Source organism: Pimephales promelas, chromosome 12 (assembly GCF_988280905.1).
Source record: "Pimephales promelas chromosome 12, fPimPro1.hap1.1, whole genome shotgun sequence".
Lineage (NCBI taxonomy): Eukaryota > Metazoa > Chordata > Actinopteri > Cypriniformes > Leuciscidae > Pimephales > Pimephales promelas.
This window is the reverse complement of record NC_142780.1, coordinates 33,488,724-33,506,589: the sequence shown is the minus strand read 5'-3', so window position 1 is coordinate 33,506,589 and position 17,866 is coordinate 33,488,724.

The window sequence follows — 17,866 nt, the reverse complement described above, 5'->3', positions numbered from 1 at the left end:
CCAGAGCTGAGATATCAAAATTCTAAATTTCGACCCGAAAAAAAAACGACAGTGTTACCCCTTTCTTTTTTTGTTCATTTTTGGGCGAAAAATTAAGTTTCTCCAATCTTCTCAAAACTCTGGATTGTGATAGAGGGCTGTGAGACTTTGACCTGAGTGCAAAAATGGAGGCTCTAGACCCTTCCAAAGCTGAGATATCAAAATTCAAAATTTCGACCCGAAAAAAAAAACGACAGTGTTACCCCTTTCGTTTTTTTTCATTTTCGGGCGAAAAATTAAGTTTCTCCAGTCTTTTCAAAACTCTGGATTATGATAGAGGGCCACGAGACTTTGACCTGAGTGCAAAAATGGAGGCTCTAGACCCTTCCAGAGGTGAGATATCAAAATTCAAAATTTCGACCCGAAAAAAAAAACGACAGTGTTACCCCTTTCGTTTTTTTTCATTTTCGGGCGAAAAATTAAGTTTCTCCAATCTGCTCAAAACTTTGGATTATGATAGAGGGCTGTGAGACTTTGACCTGAGTGCAAAAATGGAGGCTCTAGACCCTTCCAGAGCTGAGATATCAAAATTCAAAATTTCGACCCGAAAAAAAAACGACTGTGTTACCCCTTTCGTTTTTTTTCATTTTCGGGCGAAAAATTAAGTTTCTCCAATCTTCTCAAAACTCTGGATTATGATAGAGGGCTGTGAGACTTTGACCTGAGTGCAAAAATGGAGGCTCTAGACCCTTCCAGAGCTGAGATATCAAAATTCTAAATTTCGACCCGAAAAAAAAACGACAGTGTTACCCCTTTCGTTTTTTTTCATTTTTGGGCGAAAAATTAAGTTTCTCCAATCTTCTCAAAACTCTGGATTATGATAGAGGGCTGTGAGACTTTGACCTGAGTGCAAAAATGGAGGCTCTAGACCCTTCCAGAGCTGAGATATCAAAATTCAAAATTTCAACCCGAAAAAAAAACGACAGTGTTACCCCTTTTGTTTTTTTTTCGTTTTTGGGCGAAAAATTAAGTTTCTCCAATCTTCTCAAAACTCTGGATTATGACAGAGGGCTGTGAGACTTTGACCTGAGTGCAAAAATGGAGGCTCTAGACCCTTCCAAAGCTGAGATATCAAAATTCAAAATTTCGACCCGAAAAAAAAACGACAGTGTTACCCCTTTCGTTTTTTTTCATTTTCGGGCGAAAAATTAAGTTTCTCCAATCTTTTCAAAACTCTGGATTATGATAGAGGGCCACGAGACTTTGACCTGAGTGCAAAAATGGAGGCTCTAGACCCTTCCAGAGGTGAGATATCAAAATTCAAAATTTCGACCCGAAAAAAAAAACGACAGTGTTACCCCTTTAGTTTTTTTTCATTTTCGGGCGAAAAATTAAGTTTCTCCAATCTGCTCAAAACTCTGGATAATGATAGAGGGCTGTGAGACTTTGACCTGAGTGCAAAAATGGAGGCTCTAGACCCTTCCAGATCTGAGATATCAAAATTCAAAATTTCGACCCGAAAAAAAAACGACAGTGTTACCCCTTTCGTTTTTTTTCATTTTCGGGCGAAAAATTAAGTTTCTCCAATCTTCTCAAAACTCTGGATTATGATAGAGGGCCACGAGACTTTGACCTGAGTGCAAAAATGGAGGCTCTAGACCCTTCCAGAGGTGAGATATCAAAATTCAAAATTTCGACCCGAAAAAAAAAACGACAGTGTTACCCCTTTCGTTTTTTTTCATTTTCGGGCGAAAAATTAAGTTTCTCCAATCTTCTCAAAACTCTGGATTATGATAGAGGGCTGTGAGACTTTGACCTGAGTGCAAAAATGGAGGCTCTAGACCCTTCCAGAGCTGAGATATCAAAATTCAAAATTTCAACCCGAAAAAAAAAACGACAGTGTTACCCCTTTTGTTTTTTTTCGTTTTTGGGCGAAAAATTAAGTTTCTCCAATCTTCTCAAAACTCTGGATTATGACAGAGGGCTGTGAGACTTTGACCTGAGTGCAAAAATGGAGGCTCTAGACCCTTCCAAAGCTGAGATATCAAAATTCAAAATTTCGACCCGAAAAAAAAACGACAGTGTTACCCCTTTCGTTTTTTTTCATTTTCGGGCGAAAAATTAAGTTTCTCCAATCTTTTCAAAACTCTGGATTATGATAGAGGGCCACGAGACTTTGACCTGAGTGCAAAAATGGAGGCTCTAGACCCTTCCAGAGGTGAGATATCAAAATTCAAAATTTCGACCCGAAAAAAAAAACGACAGTGTTACCCCTTTCGTTTTTTTTCATTTTCGGGCGAAAAATTAAGTTTCTCCAATCTGCTCAAAACTCTGGATTATGATAGAGGGCTGTGAGACTTTGACCTGAGTGCAAAAATGGAGGCTCTAGACCCTTCCAGAGCTGAGATATCAAAATTCAAAATTTCGACCCGAAAAAAAAACGACAGTGTTACCCCTTTCGTTTTTTTTCATTTTCGGGCGAAAAATTAAGTTTATCCAATCTTCTCAAAACTCTGGATTATGATAGAGGGCCGTGAGACTTTGACCTGAGTGCAAAAATGGAGGCTCTAGACCCTTCCAGAGCTGAGATATCAAAATTCAAAATTTCGACCCGAAAAAAAAACGACAGTGTTACCCCTTTCGTTTTTTTTCATTTTCGGGCGAAAAATTAAGTTTCTCCAATCTTCTCAAAACTCTGGATTGTGATAGAGGGCTGTGAGACTTTGACCTGAGTGCAAAAATGGAGGCTCTAGACCCTTCCAGAGCTGAGATATCAAAATTCTAAATTTCGACCCGAAAAAAAAACGACAGTGTTACCCCTTTCTTTTTTTGTTCATTTTTGGGCGAAAAATTAAGTTTCTCCAATCTTCTCAAAACTCTGGATTATGATAGAGGGCCGCGAGACTTTGACCTGAGTGCAAAAATGGAGGCTCTAGACCCTTCCAGAGCTGAGATATCAAAATTCTAAATTTCGACCCGAAAAAAAAACGACAGTGTTACCCCTTTCTTTTTTTGTTCATTTTTGGGCGAAAAATTAAGTTTCTCCAATCTTCTCAAAACTCTGGATTGTGATAGAGGGCTGTGAGACTTTGACCTGAGTGCAAAAATGGAGGCTCTAGACCCTTCCAAAGCTGAGATATCAAAATTCAAAATTTCGACCCGAAAAAAAAAACGACAGTGTTACCCCTTTTTTTTTTTCATTTTCGGGCGAAAAATTAAGTTTCTCCAGTCTTTTCAAAACTCTGGATTATGATAGAGGGCCACGAGACTTTGACCTGAGTGCAAAAATGGAGGCTCTAGACCCTTCCAGAGGTGAGATATCAAAATTCAAAATTTCGACCCGAAAAAAAAAACGACAGTGTTACCCCTTTCGTTTTTTTTCATTTTCGGGCGAAAAATTAAGTTTCTCCAATCTGCTCAAAACTTTGGATTATGATAGAGGGCTGTGAGACTTTGACCTGAGTGCAAAAATGGAGGCTCTAGACCCTTCCAGAGCTGAGATATCAAAATTCAAAATTTCGACCCGAAAAAAAAACGACTGTGTTACCCCTTTCGTTTTTTTTCATTTTCGGGCGAAAAATTAAGTTTCTCCAATCTTCTCAAAACTCTGGATTATGATAGAGGGCTGTGAGACTTTGACCTGAGTGCAAAAATGGAGGCTCTAGACCCTTCCAGAGCTGAGATATCAAAATTCTAAATTTCGACCCGAAAAAAAAACGACAGTGTTACCCCTTTCGTTTTTTTTCATTTTTGGGCGAAAAATTAAGTTTCTCCAATCTTCTCAAAACTCTGGATTATGATAGAGGGCTGTGAGACTTTGACCTGAGTGCAAAAATGGAGGCTCTAGACCCTTCCAGAGCTGAGATATCAAAATTCAAAATTTCAACCCGAAAAAAAAACGACAGTGTTACCCCTTTTGTTTTTTTTTCGTTTTTGGGCGAAAAATTAAGTTTCTCCAATCTTCTCAAAACTCTGGATTATGACAGAGGGCTGTGAGACTTTGACCTGAGTGCAAAAATGGAGGCTCTAGACCCTTCCAAAGCTGAGATATCAAAATTCAAAATTTCGACCCGAAAAAAAAACGACAGTGTTACCCCTTTCGTTTTTTTTCATTTTCGGGCGAAAAATTAAGTTTCTCCAATCTTTTCAAAACTCTGGATTATGATAGAGGGCCACGAGACTTTGACCTGAGTGCAAAAATGGAGGCTCTAGACCCTTCCAGAGGTGAGATATCAAAATTCAAAATTTCGACCCGAAAAAAAAAACGACAGTGTTACCCCTTTAGTTTTTTTTCATTTTCGGGCGAAAAATTAAGTTTCTCCAATCTGCTCAAAACTCTGGATAATGATAGAGGGCTGTGAGACTTTGACCTGAGTGCAAAAATGGAGGCTCTAGACCCTTCCAGATCTGAGATATCAAAATTCAAAATTTCGACCCGAAAAAAAAACGACAGTGTTACCCCTTTCGTTTTTTTTCATTTTCGGGCGAAAAATTAAGTTTATCCAATCTTCTCAAAACTCTGGATTATGATAGAGGGCCGCGAGACTTTGACCTGAGTGCAAAAATGGAGGCTCTAGACCCTTCCAGAGCTGAGATATCAAAATTCGAAATTTCGACCCGAAAAAAAAACGACAGTGTTACCCCTTTCGTTTTTTTTTTTCGTTTTCGGGCGAAAAATTAAGTTTCTCCAATCTTCTCAAAACTCTGGATTATGATAGAGGGCTGTGAGACTTTGACCTGAGTGCAAAAATGGAGGCTCTAGACCCTTCCAGAGCTGAGATATCAAAATTCAAAATTTCAACCCGAAAAAAAAACGACAGTGTTACCCCTTTTGTTTTTTTTCGTTTTTGGGCGAAAAATTAAGTTTCTCCAATCTTCTCAAAACTCTGGATTATGATAGAGGGCTGTGAGACTTTGACCTGAGTGCAAAAATGGAGGCTCTAGACCCTTCCAGAGCTGAGATATTAAAATTCAAAATTTCGACCCGAAAAAAAAATGACAGTGTTACCCCTTTCGTTTTTTTTCATTTTCGGGCGAAAAATTAAGTTTCTCCAATCTTCTCAAAACTCTGGATTATGATAGAGGGCTGTGAGACTTTGACCTGAGTGCAAAAATGGAGGCTCTAGACCCTTCCAGAGCTGAGATATCAAAATTCAAAATTTCGACCCGAAAAAAAACCGACAGTGTTACCCCTTTCGTTTTTTTTCGTTTTCGGGCGAAAAATTAAGTTTCTCCAATCTTCTCAAAACTCTGGATTATGATAGAGGGCTGTGAGACTTTGACCTGAGTGCAAAAATGGAGGCTCTAGACCCTTCCAGAGCTGAGATATCAAAATTCAAAATTTCAACCCGAAAAAAAAACGACAGTGTTACCCCTTTTGTTTTTTTTTCGTTTTTGGGCGAAAAATTAAGTTTCTCCAATCTTCTCAAAACTCTGGATTATGATAGAGGGCTGTGAGACTTTGACCTGAGTGCAAAAATGGAGGCTCTAGACCCTTCCAGAGCTGAGATATCAAAATTCAAAATTTCAACCCGAAAAAAAAAAACGACAGTGTTACCCCTTTTGTTTTTTTTCGTTTTTGGGCGAAAAATTAAGTTTCTCCAATCTTCTCAAAACTCTGGATTATGACAGAGGGCTGTGAGACTTTGACCTGAGTGCAAAAATGGAGGCTCTAGACCCTTCCAAAGCTGAGATATCAAAATTCAAAATTTCGACCCGAAAAAAAAAACGACAGTGTTACCCCTTTCGTTTTTTTTCATTTTCGGGCGAAAAATTAAGTTTCTCCAATCTTCTCAAAACTCTGGATTATGATAGAGGGCTGTGAGACTTTGACCTGAGTGCAAAAATGGAGGCTCTAGACCCTTCCAGAGCTGAGATATCAAAATTCTAAATTTCGACCCGAAAAAAAAACGACAGTGTTACCCCTTTCGTTTTTTGTTCATTTTTGGGCGAAAAATTAAGTTTCTCCAATCTTCTCAAAACTCTGGATTGTGATAGAGGGCTGTGAGACTTTGACCTGAGTGCAAAAATGGAGGCTCTAGACCCTTCCAAAGCTGAGATATCAAAATTCAAAATTTCGACCCGAAAAAAAAACGACAGTGTTACCCCTTTCGTTTTTTTTCATTTTCGGGCGAAAAATTAAGTTTCTCCAATCTTTTCAAAACTCTGGATTATGATAGAGGGCCACGAGACTTTGACCTGAGTGCAAAAATGGAGGCTCTAGACCCTTCCAGAGGTGAGATATCAAAATTCAAAATTTCGACCCGAAAAAAAAAAACGACAGTGTTACCCCTTTCGTTTTTTTTCATTTTCGGGCGAAAAATTAAGTTTCTCCAATCTTCTCAAAACTCTGGATTATGATAGAGGGCCGCGAGACTTTGACCTGAGTGCAAAAATGGAGGCTCTAGACCCTTCCAGAGCTGAGATATCAAAATTCAAAATTTCAACCCGAAAAAAAAACGACAGTGTTACCCCTTTCGTTTTTTTTCATTTTCGGGCGAAAAATTAAGTTTCTCCAATCTTCTCAAAACTCTGGATTATGATAGAGGGCTGTGAGACTTTGACCTGAGTGCAAAAATGGAGGCTCTAGACCCTTCCAGAGCTGAGATATCAAAATTCTAAATTTCGACCCGAAAAAAAAACGACAGTGTTACCCCTTTCTTTTTTTGTTCATTTTTGGGCGAAAAATTAAGTTTCTCCAATCTTTTCAAAACTCTGGATTATGATAGAGGGCCACGAGACTTTGACCTGAGTGCAAAAATGGAGGCTCTAGACCCTTCCAGAGGTGAGATATCAAAATTCAAAATTTCGACCCGAAAAAAAAACCGACAGTGTTACCCCTTTCGTTTTTTTTCATTTTCGGGCGAAAAATTAAGTTTCTCCAATCTGCTCAAAACTCTGGATTATGATAGAGGGCTGTGAGACTTTGACCTGAGTGCAAAAATGGAGGCTCTAGACCCTTCCAGAGCTGAGATATCAAAATTCAAAATTTCGACCCGAAAAAAAAACGACAGTGTTACCCCTTTCGTTTTTTTTCATTTTCGGGCGAAAAATTAAGTTTATCCAATCTTCTCAAAACTCTGGATTATGATAGAGGGCCGCGAGACTTTGACCTGAGTGCAAAAATGGAGGCTCTAGACCCTTCCAGAGCTGAGATATCAAAATTCAAAATTTCGACCCGAAAAAAAAACGACAGTGTTACCCCTTTCGTTTTTTTTCATTTTCGGGCGAAAAATTAAGTTTCTCCAATCTTCTCAAAACTCTGGATTATGATAGAGGGCTGTGAGACTTTGACCTGAGTGCAAAAATGGAGGCTCTAGACCCTTCCAGAGCTGAGATATCAAAATTCTAAATTTCGACCCGAAAAAAAAACGACAGTGTTACCCCTTTCGTTTTTTTTCATTTTTGGGCGAAAAATTAAGTTTCTCCAATCTTCTCAAAACTCTGGATTATGATAGAGGGCTGTGAGACTTTGACCTGAGTGCAAAAATGGAGGCTCTAGACCCTTCCAGAGCTGAGATATCAAAATTCAAAATTTCGTCCCGAAAAAAAAAAACGACAGTGTTACCCCTTTCGTTTTTTTTCATTTTTGGGCGAAAAATTAAGTTTCTCCAATCTTCTCAAAACTCTGGATTATGATAGAGGGCTGTGAGACTTTGACCTGAGTGCAAAAATGGAGGCTCTAGACCCTTCCAAAGCTGAGATATCAAAATTCAAAATTTCGACCTGAAAAAAAAACGACAGTGTTACCCCTTTCATTTTTTTTCATTTTCGGGTGAAAAATTAAGTTTCTCCAATCTTCTCAAAACTCTGGATTATGATAGAGGGCCGCGAGACTTTGACCTGAGTGCAAAAATGGAGGCTCTAGACCCTTCCAGAGCTGAGATATCAAAATTCAAAATTTCAACCCGAAAAAAAAACGACAGTGTTACCCCTTTCGTTTTTTTTCATTTTCGGGCGAAAAATTAAGTTTCTCCAATCTTCTCAAAACTCTGGATTATGACAGAGGGCTGTGAGACTTTGACCTGAGTGCAAAAATGGAGGCTCTAGACCCTTCCAGAGCTGAGATATCAAATTTCAAAATTTCGACCCGAAAAAAAAACGACAGTGTTACCCCTTTCATTTTTTTTCGTTTTCGGGCGAAAAATTAAGTTTCTCCAATCTTCTCAAAACTCTGGATTATGACAGAGGGCTGTGAGACTTTGACCTGAGTGCAAAAATGGAGGCTCTAGACCCTTCCAGAGCTGAGATATCAAAATTCAAAATTTCAACCCGAAAAAAAAACGACAGTGTTACCCCTTTTGTTTTTTTTCGTTTTTGGGCGAAAAATTAAGTTTCTCCAATCTTCTCAAAACTCTGGATTATGACAGAGGGCTGTGAGACTTTGACCTGAGTGCAAAAATGGAGGCTCTAGACCCTTCCAAAGCTGAGATATCAAAATTCAAAATTTCGACCCGAAAAAAAAACGACAGTGTTACCCCTTTCGTTTTTTTTCATTTTCGGGCGAAAAATTAAGTTTCTCCAATCTTTTCAAAACTCTGGATTATGATAGAGGGCCACGAGACTTTGACCTGAGTGCAAAAATGGAGGCTCTAGACCCTTCCAGAGGTGAGATATCAAAATTCAAAATTTCGACCCGAAAAAAAAAACGACAGTGTTACCCCTTTAGTTTTTTTTCATTTTCGGGCGAAAAATTAAGTTTCTCCAATCTGCTCAAAACTCTGGATAATGATAGAGGGCTGTGAGACTTTGACCTGAGTGCAAAAATGGAGGCTCTAGACCCTTCCAGATCTGAGATATCAAAATTCAAAATTTCGACCCGAAAAAAAAACGACAGTGTTACCCCTTTCGTTTTTTTTCATTTTCGGGCGAAAAATTAAGTTTATCCAATCTTCTCAAAACTCTGGATTATGATAGAGGGCCGCGAGACTTTGACCTGAGTGCAAAAATGGAGGCTCTAGACCCTTCCAGAGCTGAGATATCAAAATTCGAAATTTCGACCCGAAAAAAAAACGACAGTGTTACCCCTTTCGTTTTTTTTTTCGTTTTCGGGCGAAAAATTAAGTTTCTCCAATCTTCTCAAAACTCTGGATTATGATAGAGGGCTGTGAGACTTTGACCTGAGTGCAAAAATGGAGGCTCTAGACCCTTCCAGAGCTGAGATATCAAAATTCAAAATTTCAACCCGAAAAAAAAACGACAGTGTTACCCCTTTTGTTTTTTTTCGTTTTTGGGCGAAAAATTAAGTTTCTCCAATCTTCTCAAAACTCTGGATTATGATAGAGGGCTGTGAGACTTTGACCTGAGTGCAAAAATGGAGGCTCTAGACCCTTCCAGAGCTGAGATATCAAAATTCAAAATTTCAACCCGAAAAAAAAAAACGACAGTGTTACCCCTTTTGTTTTTTTTCGTTTTTGGGCGAAAAATTAAGTTTCTCCAATCTTCTCAAAACTCTGGATTATGACAGAGGGCTGTGAGACTTTGACCTGAGTGCAAAAATGGAGGCTCTAGACCCTTCCAAAGCTGAGATATCAAAATTCAAAATTTCGACCCGAAAAAAAAACGACAGTGTTACCCCTTTCGTTTTTTTTCATTTTCGGGCGAAAAATTAAGTTTCTCCAATCTTTTCAAAACTCTGGATTATGATAGAGGGCCACGAGACTTTGACCTGAGTGCAAAAATGGAGGCTCTAGACCCTTCCAGAGGTGAGATATCAAAATTCTAAATTTCGACCCGAAAAAAAAACGACAGTGTTACCCCTTTCGTTTTTTTTCATTTTCGGGCGAAAAATTAAGTTTCTCCAATCTGCTCAAAACTCTGGATTATGATAGAGGGCTGTGAGACTTTGACCTGAGTGCAAAAATGGAGGCTCTAGACCCTTCCAGAGCTGAGATATCAAAATTCAAAATTTCGACCCGAAAAAAAAACGACAGTGTTACCCCTTTCGTTTTTTTTCATTTTCGGGCGAAAAATTAAGTTTATCCAATCTTCTCAAAACTCTGGATTATGATAGAGGGCCGTGAGACTTTGACCTGAGTGCAAAAATGGAGGCTCTAGACCCTTCCAGAGCTGAGATATCAAAATTCAAAATTTCGACCCGAAAAAAAAACGACAGTGTTACCCCTTTCGTTTTTTTTCATTTTCGGGCGAAAAATTAAGTTTCTCCAATCTTCTCAAAACTCTGGATTATGATAGAGGGCCACGAGACTTTGACCTGAGTGCAAAAATGGAGGCTCTAGACCCTTCCAGAGCTGAGATATCAAAATTCTAAATTTCGACCCAAAAAAAAACGACAGTGTTACCCCTTTCGTTTTTTGTTCATTTTTGGGCGAAAAATTAAGTTTCTCCAATCTTCTCAAAACTCTGGATTGTGATAGAGGGCTGTGAGACTTTGACCTGAGTGCAAAAATGGAGGCTCTACACCCTTCCAAAGCTGAGATATCAAAATTCAAAATTTCGACCCGAAAAAAAAACGACAGTGTTACCCCTTTCGTTTTTTTTCATTTTCGGGCGAAAAATTAAGTTTCTCCAATCTGTTCAAAACTCTGGATTATGATAGAGGGCCACGAGACTTTGACCTGAGTGCAAAAATGGAGGCTCTAGACCCTTCCAGAGGTGAGATATCAAAATTCAAAATTTCGACCCGAAAAAAAAAACGACAGTGTTACCCCTTTCGTTTTTTTTCATTTTCGGGCGAAAAATTAAGTTTCTCCAATCTGCTCAAAACTCTGGATAATGATAGAGGGCTGTGAGACTTTGACCTGAGTGCAAAAATGGAGGCTCTAGACCCTTCCAGATCTGAGATATCAAAATTCAAAATTTCGACCCGAAAAAAAAACGACAGTGTTACCCCTTTCGTTTTTTTTCATTTTCGGGCGAAAAATTAAGTTTATCCAATCTTCTCAAAACTCTGGATTATGATAGAGGGCCGCGAGACTTTGACCTGAGTGCAAAACTGGAGGCTCTAGACCCTTCCAGAGCTGAGATATCAAAATTCGAAATTTCGACCCGAAAAAAAAACGACAGTGTTACCCCTTTCGTTTTTTTTTTCGTTTTCGGGCGAAAAATTAAGTTTCTCCAATCTTCTCAAAACTCTGGATTATGATAGAGGGCTGTGAGACTTTGACCTGAGTGCAAAAATGGAGGCTCTAGACCCTTCCAGAGCTGAGATATCAAAATTCAAAATTTCAACCCGAAAAAAAAACGACAGTGTTACCCCTTTTGTTTTTTTTCGTTTTTGGGCGAAAAATTAAGTTTCTCCAATCTTCTCAAAACTCTGGATTATGATAGAGGGCTGTGAGACTTTGACCTGAGTGCAAAAATGGAGGCTCTAGACCCTTCCAGAGCTGAGATATCAAAATTCAAAATTTCGACCCGAAAAAAAAACGACAGTGTTACCCCTTTCGTTTTTTTTCATTTTCGGGCGAAAAATTAAGTTTCTCCAATCTTCTCAAAACTCTGGATTATGATAGAGGGCCGTGAGACTTTGACCTGAGTGCAAAAATGGAGGCTCTAGACCCTTCCAGAGCTGAGATATCAAAATTCAAAATTTCGACCCGAAAAAAAAACGACAGTGTTACCCCTTTCGTTTTTTTTCATTTTCGGGCGAAAAATTAAGTTTCTCCAATCTTCTTAAAACTCTGGATTATGATAGAGGGCTGTGAGACTTTGACCTGAGTGCAAAAATGGAGGCTCTAGACCCTTCCAGAGCTGAGATATCAAAATTCAAAATTTCGACCCGAAAAAAAACCGACAGTGTTACCCCTTTCGTTTTTTTTCGTTTTCGGGCGAAAAATTAAGTTTCTCCAATCTTCTCAAAACTCTGGATTAATTATGATAGAGGGCTGTGAGACTTTGACCTGAGTGCAAAAATGGAGGCTCTAGACCCTTCCAGAGCTGAGATATCAAAATTCAAAATTTCAACCCGAAAAAAAAACGACAGTGTTACCCCTTTTGTTTTTTTTCGTTTTTGGGCGAAAAATTAAGTTTCTCCAATCTTCTCAAAACTCTGGATTATGATAGAGGGCTGTGAGACTTTGACCTGAGTGCAAAAATGGAGGCTCTAGACCCTTCCAGAGCTGAGATATCAAAATTCAAAATTTCAACCCGAAAAAAAAAAACGACAGTGTTACCCCTTTTGTTTTTTTTCGTTTTTGGGCGAAAAATTAAGTTTCTCCAATCTTCTCAAAACTCTGGATTATGACAGAGGGCTGTGAGACTTTGACCTGAGTGCAAAAATGGAGGCTCTAGACCCTTCCAAAGCTGAGATATCAAAATTCAAAATTTCGACCCGAAAAAAAAACGACAGTGTTACCCCTTTCGTTTTTTTTCATTTTCGGGCGAAAAATTAAGTTTCTCCAATCTTCTCAAAACTCTGGATTATGATAGAGGGCTGTGAGACTTTGACCTGAGTGCAAAAATAGAGGCTCTAGACCCTTCCAGAGCTGAGATATCAAAATTCTAAATTTCGACCCGAAAAAAAAACGACAGTGTTACCCCTTTCGTTTTTTGTTCATTTTTGGGTGAAAAATTAAGTTTCTCCAATCTTCTCAAAACTCTGGATTGTGATAGAGGGCTGTGAGACTTTGACCTGAGTGCAAAAATGGAGGCTCTAGACCCTTCCAAAGCTGAGATATCAAAATTCAAAATTTCGACCCGAAAAAAAAACGACAGTGTTACCCCTTTCGTTTTTTTTTTCGTTTTTGGGCGAAAAATTAAGTTTCTCCAATCTTCTCAAAACTCTGGATTGTGATAGAAGGCTGTGAGACTTTGACCTGAGTGCAAAAATGGAGGCTCTAGACCCTTCCAAAGCTGAGATATCAAAATTCAAAATTTCAACCCGAAAAAAAAACGACAGTGTTACCCCTTTTGTTTTTTTTCGTTTTTGGGCGAAAAATTAAGTTTCTCCAATCTTCTCAAAACTCTGGATTATGATAGAGGGCTGTGAGACTTTGACCTGAGTGCAAAAATGGAGGCTCTAGACCCTTCCAGAGCTGAGATATCAAAATTCAAAATTTCAACCCGAAAAAAAAAAACGACAGTGTTACCCCTTTTGTTTTTTTTTCGTTTTTGGGCGAAAAATTAAGTTTCTCCAATCTTCTCAAAACTCTGGATTATGACAGAGGGCTGTGAGACTTTGACCTGAGTGCAAAAATGGAGGCTCTAGACCCTTCCAAAGCTGAGATATCAAAATTCAAAATTTCGACCCGAAAAAAAAACGACAGTGTTACCCCTTTCGTTTTTTTTCATTTTCGGGCGAAAAATTAAGTTTCTCCAATCTTCTCAAAACTCTGGATTATGATAGAGGGCTGTGAGACTTTGACCTGAGTGCAAAAATGGAGGCTCTAGACCCTTCCAGAGCTGAGATATCAAAATTCTAAATTTCGACCCGAAAAAAAAACGACAGTGTTACCCCTTTCGTTTTTTGTTCATTTTTGGGCGAAAAATTAAGTTTCTCCAATCTTCTCAAAACTCTGGATTGTGATAGAGGGCTGTGAGACTTTGACCTGAGTGCAAAAATGGAGGCTCTAGACCCTTCCAAAGCTGAGATATCAAAATTCAAAATTTCGACCCGAAAAAAAACGACAGTGTTACCCCTTTCGTTTTTTTTCATTTTCGGGCAAAAAATTAAGTTTCTCCAATCTTTTCAAAACTCTGGATTATGATAGAGGGCCACGAGACTTTGACCTGAGTGCAAAAATGGAGGCTCTAGACCCTTCCAGAGGTGAGATATCAAAATTCAAAATTTCGACCCGAAAAAAAAAACGACAGTGTTACCCCTTTCGTTTTTTTTCATTTTCGGGCGAAAAATTAAGTTTCTCCGATCTTCTCAAAACTCTGGATTATGATAGAGGGCCGCGAGACTTTGACCTGAGTGCAAAAATGGAGGCTCTAGACCCTTCCAGAGCTGAGATATCAAAATTCAAAATTTCAACCCGAAAAAAAAACGACAGTGTTACCCCTTTCGTTTTTTTTCATTTTCGGGCGAAAAATTAAGTTTCTCCAATCTTCTCAAAACTCTGGATTATGACAGAGGGCTGTGAGACTTTGACCTGAGTGCAAAAATGGAGGCTCTAGACCCTTCCAGAGCTGAGATATCAAAATTCAAAATTTCGACCCGAAAAAAAACCGACAGTGTTACCCCTTTCGTTTTTTTTCGTTTTCGGGCGAAAAATTAAGTTTCTCCAATCTTCTCAAAACTCTGGATTATGATAGAGGGCTGTGAGACTTTGACCTGAGTGCAAAAATGGAGGCTCTAGACCCTTCCAGAGCTGAGATATCAAAATTCAAAATTTCAACCCGAAAAAAAAACGACAGTGTTACCCCTTTTGTTTTTTTTCGTTTTTGGGCGAAAAATTAAGTTTCTCCAATCTTCTCAAAACTCTGGATTATGATAGAGGGCTGTGAGACTTTGACCTGAGTGCAAAAATGGAGGCTCTAGACCCTTCCAGAGCTGAGATATCAAAATTCAAAATTTCAACCCGAAAAAAAAAACGACAGTGTTACCCCTTTTGTTTTTTTTCGTTTTTGGGCGAAAAATTAAGTTTCTCCAATCTTCTCAAAACTCTGGATTATGACAGAGGGCTGTGAGACTTTGACCTGAGTGCAAAAATGGAGGCTCTAGACCCTTCCAAAGCTGAGATATCAAAATTCAAAATTTCGACCCGAAAAAAAAACGACAGTGTTACCCCTTTCGTTTTTTTTCATTTTCGGGCGAAAAATTAAGTTTCTCCAATCTTCTCAAAACTCTGGATTATGATAGAGGGCTGTGAGACTTTGACCTGAGTGCAAAAATGGAGGCTCTAGACCCTTCCAGAGCTGAGATATCAAAATTCTAAATTTCGACCCGAAAAAAAAACGACAGTGTTACCCCTTTCGTTTTTTGTTCATTTTTGGGTGAAAAATTAAGTTTCTCCAATCTTCTCAAAACTCTGGATTGTGATAGAGGGCTGTGAGACTTTGACCTGAGTGCAAAAATGGAGGCTCTAGACCCTTCCAAAGCTGAGATATCAAAATTCAAAATTTCGACCCGAAAAAAAAACGACAGTGTTACCCCTTTCGTTTTTTTTTCGTTTTTGGGCGAAAAATTAAGTTTCTCCAATCTTCTCAAAACTCTGGATTGTGATAGAAGGCTGTGAGACTTTGACCTGAGTGCAAAAATGGAGGCTCTAGACCCTTCCAAAGCTGAGATATCAAAATTCAAAATTTCAACCCGAAAAAAAAACGACAGTGTTACCCCTTTTGTTTTTTTTCGTTTTTGGGCGAAAAATTAAGTTTCTCCAATCTTCTCAAAACTCTGGATTATGATAGAGGGCTGTGAGACTTTGACCTGAGTGCAAAAATGGAGGCTCTAGACCCTTCCAGAGCTGAGATATCAAAATTCAAAATTTCAACCCGAAAAAAAAAAACGACAGTGTTACCCCTTTTGTTTTTTTTTCGTTTTTGGGCGAAAAATTAAGTTTCTCCAATCTTCTCAAAACTCTGGATTATGACAGAGGGCTGTGAGACTTTGACCTGAGTGCAAAAATGGAGGCTCTAGACCCTTCCAAAGCTGAGATATCAAAATTCAAAATTTCGACCCGAAAAAAAAACGACAGTGTTACCCCTTTCGTTTTTTTTCATTTTCGGGCGAAAAATTAAGTTTCTCCAATCTTCTCAAAACTCTGGATTATGATAGAGGGCTGTGAGACTTTGACCTGAGTGCAAAAATGGAGGCTCTAGACCCTTCCAGAGCTGAGATATCAAAATTCTAAATTTCGACCCGAAAAAAAAACGACAGTGTTACCCCTTTCGTTTTTTGTTCATTTTTGGGCGAAAAATTAAGTTTCTCCAATCTTCTCAAAACTCTGGATTGTGATAGAGGGCTGTGAGACTTTGACCTGAGTGCAAAAATGGAGGCTCTAGACCCTTCCAAAGCTGAGATATCAAAATTCAAAATTTCGACCCGAAAAAAAACGACAGTGTTACCCCTTTCGTTTTTTTTCATTTTCGGGCGAAAAATTAAGTTTCTCCAATCTTTTCAAAACTCTGGATTATGATAGAGGGCCATGAGACTTTGACCTGAGTGCAAAAATGGAGGCTCTAGACCCTTCCAGAGGTGAGATATCAAAATTCAAAATTTCGACCCGAAAAAAAAAACGACAGTGTTACCCCTTTCGTTTTTTTTCATTTTCGGGCGAAAAATTAAGTTTCTCCGATCTTCTCAAAACTCTGGATTATGATAGAGGGCCGCGAGACTTTGACCTGAGTGCAAAAATGGAGGCTCTAGACCCTTCCAGAGCTGAGATATCAAAATTCAAAATTTCAACCCGAAAAAAAAACGACAGTGTTACCCCTTTCGTTTTTTTTCATTTTCGGGCGAAAAATTAAGTTTCTCCAATCTTCTCAAAACTCTGGATTATGACAGAGGGCTGTGAGACTTTGACCTGAGTGCAAAAATGGAGGCTCTAGACCCTTCCAAAGCTGAGATATCAAAATTCAAAATTTCGACCCGAAAAAAAAAACGACAGTGTTACCCCTTTCGTTTTTTTTCATTTTCGGGCGAAAAATTAAGTTTCTCCAATCTTCTCAAAACTCTGGATTATGACAGAGGGCTGTGAGACTTTGACCTGAGTGCAAAAATGGAGGCTCTAGACCCTTCCAGAGCTGAGATATCAAATTTCAAAATTTCGACCCGAAAAAAAAACGACAGTGTTACCCCTTTCGTTTTTTTTTCGTTTTCGGGCGAAAAATTAAGTTTCTCCAATCTTCTCAAAACTCTGGATTATGATAGAGGGCTGTGAGACTTTGACCTGAGTGCAAAAATGGAGGCTCTAGACCCTTCCAGAGCTGAGATATCAAAATTCAAAATTTCGACCCGAAAAAAAAACGACAGTGTTACCCCTTTTGTTTTTTTTCGTTTTTGGGCGAAAAATTAAGTTTCTCCAATCTTCTCAAAACTCTGGATTATGACAGAGGGCTGTGAGACTTTGACCTGAGTGCAAAAATGGAGGCTCTAGACCCTTCCAAAGCTGAGATATCAAAATTCAAAATTTCGACCCGAAAAAAAAACGACAGTGTTACCCCTTTCGTTTTTTTTCATTTTCGGGCGAAAAATTAAGTTTCTCCAATCTTTTCAAAACTCTGGATTATGATAGAGGGCCACGAGACTTTGACCTGAGTGCAAAAATGGAGGCTCTAGACCCTTCCAGAGGTGAGATATCAAAATTCAAAATTTCGACCCGAAAAAAAAAACGACAGTGTTACCCCTTTCGTTTTTTTTCATTTTCGGGCGAAAAATTAAGTTTCTCCAATCTGCTCAAAACTCTGGATAATGATAGAGGGCTGTGAGACTTTGACCTGAGTGCAAAAATGGAGGCTCTAGACCCTTCCAGATCTGAGATATCAAAATTCAAAATTTCGACCCGAAAAAAAAACGACAGTGTTACCCCTTTCGTTTTTTTTCATTTTCGGGCGAAAAATTAAGTTTATCCAATCTTCTCAAAACTCTGGATTATGATAGAGGGCCGCGAGACTTTGACCTGAGTGCAAAAATGGAGGCTCTAGACCCTTCCAGAGCTGAGATATCAAAATTCGAAATTTCGACCCGAAAAAAAAACGACAGTGTTACCCCTTTCGTTTTTTTTTTCGTTTTCGGGCGAAAAATTAAGTTTCTCCAATCTTCTCAAAACTCTGGATTATGATAGAGGGCTGTGAGACTTTGACCTGAGTGCAAAAATGGAGGCTCTAGACCCTTCCAGAGCTGAGATATCAAAATTCAAAATTTCAACCCGAAAAAAAAACGACAGTGTTACCCCTTTTGTTTTTTTTCGTTTTTGGGCGAAAAATTAAGTTTCTCCAATCTTCTCAAAACTCTGGATTATGATAGAGGGCTGTGAGACTTTGACCT